Source organism: Sciurus vulgaris, assembly GCF_902686455.1.
Source record: "Sciurus vulgaris genome assembly, chromosome: 7".
Taxonomy (NCBI): Eukaryota; Metazoa; Chordata; class Mammalia; order Rodentia; family Sciuridae; genus Sciurus; species Sciurus vulgaris.
The window spans coordinates 139799651-139808381 of NC_136467.1; positions in this window are offsets into that span (position 1 = coordinate 139799651).

The following is an 8731-nucleotide window of genomic DNA, read 5'->3' on the forward strand; positions in this document are numbered from 1 at the left end:
TTTTACCACTTTAATGATTGTGCCTTCTGCTCTGGTCACGAAATGGGGCATTTGAAGTTTTACGAAAAGTGTTCATGGCTTGTGGATATTTGAATCAGGACAAGTAATTTCTAGTACTCCCTTTTAGGGAGGAGAGATTTGCCAGATTCAGGGGGCTATGAGCTAGATTCGTCTTTACTAAGTAAGCTGTGTCACTTTCCCATTTGAAAAACAGTAAGGTTGTCTAAGAAAAAGTACGCTACCTTAGAATATAAATTTCTAAAGTTTAATGAGTCTTTCAGTTTAGTAATATAAAGCAGGGGACACCTGGTTTGCAGAACTGCTCCACCTGCTGTCTGGACATTATTAAATGAAGAAGGGCTGCAGGTTCCAGGGAATCCTGCCTTAGGAAGATCATGTGCTGTGGCATCAACTGAGGGTCGCTTGAGTGCTCTGTTTCTGAAGCTAATTTCCCATAGTCATGGGACTTAAGTAACACCATTTTTCCTCCAGCTTCAAGCATGTTTCCTAGTCAAGAATCTGAAAGGCAATTAAGGGAGCTTTCAGGAATACAGAGAGAGATGAAGTGTGAGCGTGGGATTTGTTTGGTTTTGCTGACACTAATACAGATAAACATCATTAAGTAATAAATTCTTCACATACTGAAAGGAACAGCCTCGATCAAAGGCAGTGGGGGGGGTGCTGGGGAGATAGCTCAGTTGGTAAAGTGCTTGCCTTGCAAACACAAGGCCCTGGGTTCAATCCCCAGCACCGCAAAAAAAAAAAAAAAAAAAAAGGCATTGGGGGAGGAGCTGGATGCAGTTCAGGTCTGCCCCTTCCGGGCTCTGTGACCTTGGGCGAATCAAGTCTCTCCGTGCCTCCCAGTCCTCATCTATAAATTGAGAACAACATGCCCTCCAAGGGTTGTGGTGATGACTAGAGGCAGTGGCTTTCCTAACAGTGTGTGGCATATGGTAAGCACTAAATAACTGCGATTTATTGTGATTTGTAACAGGTGTGAGCTTTTCCTTTCCACTCTGGGTCCTATGTTTGGCTTCACTTATGAACAACCTGGATGCCTCTTCTTGGGCCCTCAAAGACTTTCCTTACTCTGTAGTATTAGCAAACATGCCAGACACCATTAAAGATTCTAAAAACATGTTTGATGGGGATGCTTTATTATCATATGTATAGCTGGTACACACTGAATGGTATTTCAGTGTTAAAATACTGAAATACATAATCTGGTCAATAACTGCTGCCCCAAGCCCATCTACCCTCACCCTGTTTGTTCTAGAAATTCCTGACGCTCTTCTAGATACCACTGTGATCTAGTAAATAAAGAGCCAGTCCCTGGCCCAACTGGGGGTCTTGGAGCACCATGCCACATGGCCAAGGAAGGTTGGTGGCTGTTTGATGACAATGTATCAGCCTCTCCCAGATAATGATACACATTAGCAACATGGGACTTACTGTTCTCCTTCTCACTTGTTATACATTGGGGGCTATGTGTGCAGGTTGCTGTAAAGTGGGAATATTAATCAGACTATTAATCATAGACAAAGTTACATACACTTGAATCAGCCAAAGCTATCTGTAGATGACATAACACAAAGGGTGAAATAGAAGTATATTGTTTTAAGGTTCCCACACTATACATAAAGTAGTATAACATTATTTAAAGATATATTATGGTTTATATATGTAATATATATATTTATGTGTGTCTGTATATACATGTGTGTGTGTATCACAATAATCTTAAACTTTTATTCATTCAAAAGAGAGGTCCAAAATACATGAAATAAAGATTGATAGGATTAAGGGGAGAAATAAACAAGTCACAGTTACAGGTGTAGATTTCAATTCTACCTGTAATTCCCAGCACAAATGGAAAGTTGGTATAGAGAGATCTTGAACAACACCATCAACCAACTTGATCTCACCGACAACAAGGTATATTTTTTGCCACATACACTTGTGATATTCACCAAAATAGACCATACTGTGGACCGCAAGATGACTCTCAATGCAATGAAGCAAGTTCACTGTGCAGTGGTTACAAGTTGTCTGAGTCTGTTGAATCAGAACACACACACAATTTACATGAAGCAGATTTCATACTAGCAGACAGCAAGGGACAATAGAAGCCCAAGATTCAAGGTAAGCCAGCTGTCTAAAGCCCAGGAAAGCTACTCAAGGAGGTTGGAGTCTTATCTGTGTGTGCCCCACTTGCATTTCAGCTGAGGGGCTCAGAAAGCAACCTATCTTGGGTTGTATTCCCAGGGGTCACATATTACTGAGCTGGAGTTGAAAGACATCCTGTTTTCTAGAGTGGACTAGAACAGCAGCTGGGCTGTAGCCAGTCTCTCCCTGTCTTAGGGTGTTGCATTCCTAGCACATTCTACTGTCATTCTTGAGAGTTGTAAGGAAGGGGAGAGGCACTTGGGTTGGTCTAAGGGCACCTAAAGAACTGTCCTGCAAGAACTTTTGAGAGGACTGAAATCATACAAAGTGTACTCTGACCACAGACTAGAAATCAGAAACATAACTGAAAAATCCTCCAATACTTGAAAAATGAAACTGCATATTTCCAAATGAGTCATGGATCAAAAATAAATTATAGGGCCCATCAGGAACTGTTTATTTGAATCAAAATGAAAAATATCAAAATGTATGAGAAATAGCTAAAGCAGGGCTTAGCAAAAAATTCATGACATTGTTTTTTTTTTTTTTAGAAAAGTTCTCTAGTTTAATAATTTAAGTTTCCACCCTAAGACACTAAAAAAAGAAAACAGAATTAAGCCCAAATCAAGCAGAAGGAAGGTGTGTTAGTCATGAGTTCCCAGAGAAACAGAACAAATAACATACATAGACAGATTCACATGAATATGGAAACTGACACGTCTCAAGTTCTGCAGGGTGTGTTAGCAAGGTGGAGGTCCAAGAGAGCCGATGGATGGTGTGATTCTTTTCCAAAGGCTGCAGGATCAAGCCCCAGGTAGTTACAGTTGGCATTTCAGTTCAAAGGACATCAGCAGAAAGAATTTTCTCGTACTGGGGGGAGGGTCAGCCCTTTTGATTGATGCAGGCTTTCAACTGATTAGATGGGGCCCACCCCATGAGAGAGGGTCATTGACTTTACTCAGTCTGTGGATACAAGTGTTAATCTCATTCAAATTCCCTCATAGACACACCTGGAATAAATATTGTATGCCCCACTGATCTGATCAAGTTGACACATAAATATTAAAGAAAGAAAAAAATAGATAACAGAAATAAGTCAAAATGAACAACTAAGAAATAATGAAGAAAATCAATGAAACCAAAGAGTTATTCTTTGAAAAGTTCAATAAAATGGATTAGCTTCCAGGTAGATAATCTAGCCAGATCCTGGTAAGAAAAAGAAAAAAAAAAAGTAAAGTATGACATATTTTTCTAACATAAAAAAAATGAGGGGCTGGGAATGTGGTTCAGAGGTAGAGTGCTTGCCCTGCATGCATGAAGCCCTGGGTCCAATTCCCAGCAATGCACACACACAATCAATAAGTTTTTTTAAAATGGTAACATTATTATAGATCGTATGGACTTAAAATGATAAAAGGAATCATAAACTTTATACCAATAAATTCAACAATTTAGATAAAATGAATTCCTTGAAACAGAAGTCCCCAAGTTTAATCAAGAAGAAGGATGATCCGACAGTCCTCTAGTTGATAGGTTGAACCCACAGTTACACATGCTCCCACAGAGTTTCCCACAAAGAAAACTCCAGTCCCAGATAACTTCACAGTTAAGTTCAAACAAATAATTAAGGAAGAATAATATCAGTTTTTCAAAAAATCCCTCTGGATAATAGAAAGGGAGGAAAACTTTCTTAGCCACATTATGCTGATACCAAAACCAGATAAAGACATTCCAAATAACCACAGACCAAAATCCCCCATGAATATGGGCACCTTAACAAAACTTTGGCAAATTTTGCTAACAAATGAATGTGGAAATATATTTTATATTTTTAAAAACAGGACCAAGTGAGTTTCATTCCAGGAATTCAAGTTTTGTATAAAGTCAAAACCCAATCAACTTAATTCACGATATTAATAGACTAATGGAAAATCACGTTATCATAGATATAGAAATACGATAAAATGTAATGCCCGTGCATGATTAATAAAACATTGAAAACACCATAGCACACTCGAATGAAAGGAAACCTTCTCAACCTATAGAACGTATCTGCAAAAACCTAGATCTAACATGTCATTAATGGTGAACATTGAGCCATTTCCTCCTGAGATAAGGGCAGGTTCTCTTACCACTTCTATTCAGTATTGTGCTGGATGTCCTCGTCAGTGCAATAATGTGGCAGAAAGAGAGAAAATAGAGATGACATGATCATCTATGTGGACAACCCTAAGCTCTTTCCTAAAAAAGAAGAGGAAAATAAAATCTACTAAAACTAAGAAGTCAGAAAGACCACATGCTCAAAATACAAAAATCCATTTTATTTGTATATGTTACCAATGAAAATTGGAAGTGGCATCAAAAAGCATAAACTACATAAGGATAAATTTAACAAAATATGTGCAAGACATGTATACTGAAAAGTTTGTCCTTGCTGAGAGAAATGAAAGATCTAAATAAGCGAAGAACCGTAACAACGAATCAGAGGGCGTCAGTATTGTTAAGGTGCGTTCTCTCCAGAGTGAACGACAGACTCAGTGGAATTTTAGCGAATCCCCACTCCCCCTTTTGTTAACGCATGAAACATTTGTATTATAATAAAATATGCATAACACAAAATCTACCATTTCAGCCATTTACAAGTTTCAGCTGAATACCGTGAAGTACATCTGCACTGTGCAGCCATTACCAGCGTCCATCGCAGAACCTTTTTAGTATCCAAAGAGGAAACTCTGAACCCATTAAACACCAGCCCCCGGCAGCCATTGTTCTTTCTGTCCCTATGAATTTGACCACCCTTGGTACTGCATGTAAGTGAAATGACAGTATCTGTCCTTTTGACTGGCTTACTGTACCACATGTCAGAATTGCCTTTCTGTTTAAGACTGAATAGTGTTCCAGTGTGTGTTGATAACACATTTGATGGATCCGTTTATCTGTTGCATCCAGTGTGTGGCTGCTACGGACATGAGTGTGTACAGATGGATTTCAGCCCCTGCTTTCAATTCTTTGGGGAATATATCCAAAAGTGAGGTTGCTGTAATTCCAATCACAGAAATTCTGACTATATTTTTTTGAGGAATCCCCATACTGTTTTTCATGTAAAATAGATGGAGTTTGAAGATGTTGGGCTAAGCGAAATAAACCAGACACAAAAGCACAAATATAATTCTATTTCCACAAGGTACTTGTTTCCATCTGTGTGACTGAATACTCTTGAGTATTTCATGGAAACGGAATCATACACTATTTTTCCTTTTGAGTCTTGCTTCTTTCACTTAGGATAACATCTTCAAGCTTTATTTTGAAGCAAGACAGTGGGCTTTTAAAATTTTTATAGAGGGGCTGGGGATATAGCTCAGTTGGTAGAGTGCTTGCCTCGCAAGCACAAGGCTGTGGGTTCAATCCCCAGCACCACTAAATAAATAAATATAAAAAAAAAATAAAATTTTTATAGAACTTAAAAAAATTTATATGGAAATGCACTGGACCTAAAAGAGTCCAAACAGGTCTTCCTTCCTTCCTTCCTTCCTTCCTTCCTTCCTTCCTTCCTTCCTTCCTTCCTTCCTTCCTTCCTTCCTTTCTTCTTTCTTTTCCTCCCCCTCTTTCTCCCTCTCTTTTTCCCTCTTTCTCTCCCTCTCTCTTTGTCTCTCTGTTTCTTTTCAGAACAGAGTTGTAAAATGCATACTACCTGATTTAAATATTTATTATGAAGTTATAGTAACCAAGAAAGAGTAGTATTGGCATAAGGACAGAAATACAGCTGAGTGGAAAAGAATGGGAATAGACACACAAATAAATGATCTATTGATTTTGGATAAGTTGAATCACAAAGTGACCCAATGAGGTGCTGAAACAATGAAATATCCATATGGAACATTACTATGAATCTTGAATTCATAGTGGTAAAAATGCACCATCATTTTAGGAAACTGGTAGGTTTTTAAAAAAAATTTTTAGTTATCTTTATTAGCCCACAGTTGTTTTAACTATATTTTAAAACTGATTACAATTTTTCTCATTGATGAATAATAATTGTACATATGTATGGGGTACAGTGTGATATTGCAATACATACAGAAAGTTAAGCTTGCACTTACCATGGGATCTAGACCAATCCTAGGTTTCCAAAGATAGAAAATATAAGTTCACACTAAGACTGGTCCACAGACGTTCTTACCAGCTTTACCCACAGTAGCCCCAAACTGGCAAAAACCTAAGTATCTGTCGGTGGGTGAATTGATAGGTGCAAGGCTGTTTGCTCATCTAGCAGAAGGCTTTCCAGAAGAAGTTGCAGAGATCTGGACAAATCTCAAAGGCGGGCTAAGTGAGAGGACACTCACATAGAAGAGTAGGTACTCTGTGATGTCACTTACTTAAAATTCTAGAAAAAGTGGCATTATGGTGACAAAAAGCAGATGAGTGGCTGCCAGTCATGGCAGGGTATGGGGGAGGACCACAGAGAGGCCTGAAGGAGCTTTCTAGGGCCATTGGGGAATGTTCCAAATCATCATTGTCCCATTGGTTATAAGACTGAACATTTTTGTTGAAACTTTCAAACTATACGCTTAAAATTAGGGGATTCAATTGTATACAAAGTATATCCCAGTCATTAAAAGAGAAGAAGAGCAGTATGGCTTCCCCTGCCAGGAATTTCCAGCCTACCCAAGGAGTCAGGTCAGGCCTCTGTGAAACTTAAGACAAGCACTACCAGGAGCCAGGTATTGTTCCGCCAAACATGTCACTATCCAGGGCAGGTGACTACCCCAGGCTCAATGACAGAGGCAAGTCCACCTTTCTCCAGGGAAGACATTAAAGACTGAGGCTTTCCAATGATCAAGTGCAGGGGAGCCTAAATGTCACCTTCACCCTGCTCAGTCCTTAGTAGGCTCTTCGACTGGACCTAGGAACCTAACTGACACAAGGCAGATCAACAGGGGAAAAGCTTAGAACTTCTATTAATTTTACATGTGTGCAGAATCCTCACAAGAGAGCAAACATCCAAAGGGAAAGAAACATAAAAATAAATAAATAAAAAAGTTATTTAAAAAAAGAAAAGGACCAACTCAGAAAACTTTTTTTTTTTTTTTAATACTTCCAGACAAAGGATGATAAATCTTAGGAAGAAATGACAAGACAGAGGGCAGTAAATTCTGGGTAAGTCACGAGGAGACATGTGGAATAGTGTGAAGCCAGTGGGAAATAAGACTTTAGTGAGTTTATTTATACCTGGCATTGCAGGATCAATTAGTCACTGGCAGGAAAGGTTATCTTCTCGTGTTGCTACAGGAAGACAGGTTTCTTGCCAGAATTTTTATGGCTTACTGTGGGTGCAACAGGGTAGTTCAGATGGCCCTTTTAGCAATGGCTGCTTCTCAAGTGCCTTCAGCTTGAAACCATCGACAGGTCAAGCCAGGTCATTTTGGGGTAGTATGTCCTCAACTCCTTTACAAGTCGGCGTGGGCTTTCCTGTCTCGCGTATTCCAATCTTGAAAGGCTCTGGATTCTTCTCTGTGTGAGACAGTTTAAAGCAACCATGTTTTAAAACACACACTGTGTGCCCTGCCTGGCACCAGAGAGTGGAAATAAACACACTTTGGGGCTATTGCTTGGAAAATAAAAACCTATGCTTGAGTAGCACCAGAAAACTGATCATCAGGGTGAATAAATGGAGACTAAGTATGGGGACATTAGGGTGTGGCAGAGAAGGATGGTCGTGGGTGTCTCCCCACAAGTCGTGGGTTCTGAATAGCAGTCTTATGGACACGAAGTGGTAAACTTAGTGGTCCTGATAATAGCCCCAAAAAGCAGAAAGAAAAGCACTTGAAGCAGGGAGAGGAAAGGGACAGAATGTGAGAGGGAAGTTGAGCGCGGGGGAGGGAGGAGGAAGGGGATCCTGCAGACACCACCTCTGAAGAGCAATGACCATCTCCCCCTTCCCACCCCAGTCCTCGAGTTTAAAGAATTCATTTCATTTCTTTGGAGAAAAAGTAGAATTTGGCCAGAGGGAGAAACTTAACGACATTATAACAGTGAAAAAGACCTGAGCCATTCCTGATAAGGCACAAGGGGTTCTGGGCAGGGATGATGGTCAGAAGTGTCCCCGGCTGGGGCAAGCGGGAAGGAGGGCTTTATGATCCCACATCTGCCATTCAAAGGATGCAGGCGCCCTTCTCCCTCCAATACTCCAAAGGCCTTGAGTGGAGTCTCCCTTTGACCAAGGTCAAGTTGGGGGAATTTCTCAGGTGGAAGTGGTCAACAGCCATCTCTCAGCAGCTGGGGGGAAAGGTCTGAGTACCGCACCACAGTGTCCACTCCAACTGATGGCCTCCTTCCCTCTTCACCCGGTGGATAAGTACGGTCCTTGTCAATCCCCATCACAGGGAGGAAGCAGTGGAGGCTTGGAGAGACCGAGCAGCTCACAGATCTCAAAGCCAGTTGTGGAGGATATGAATCCAACCCTCACAGCAAGACCCAGCTCCTATCCCCAGAGTCTCATGGCCATGGCGTGACTCCATGGGACCCTAGTGCTGCCCTTGAGCGTCTGATAGTATATTATTTCTTA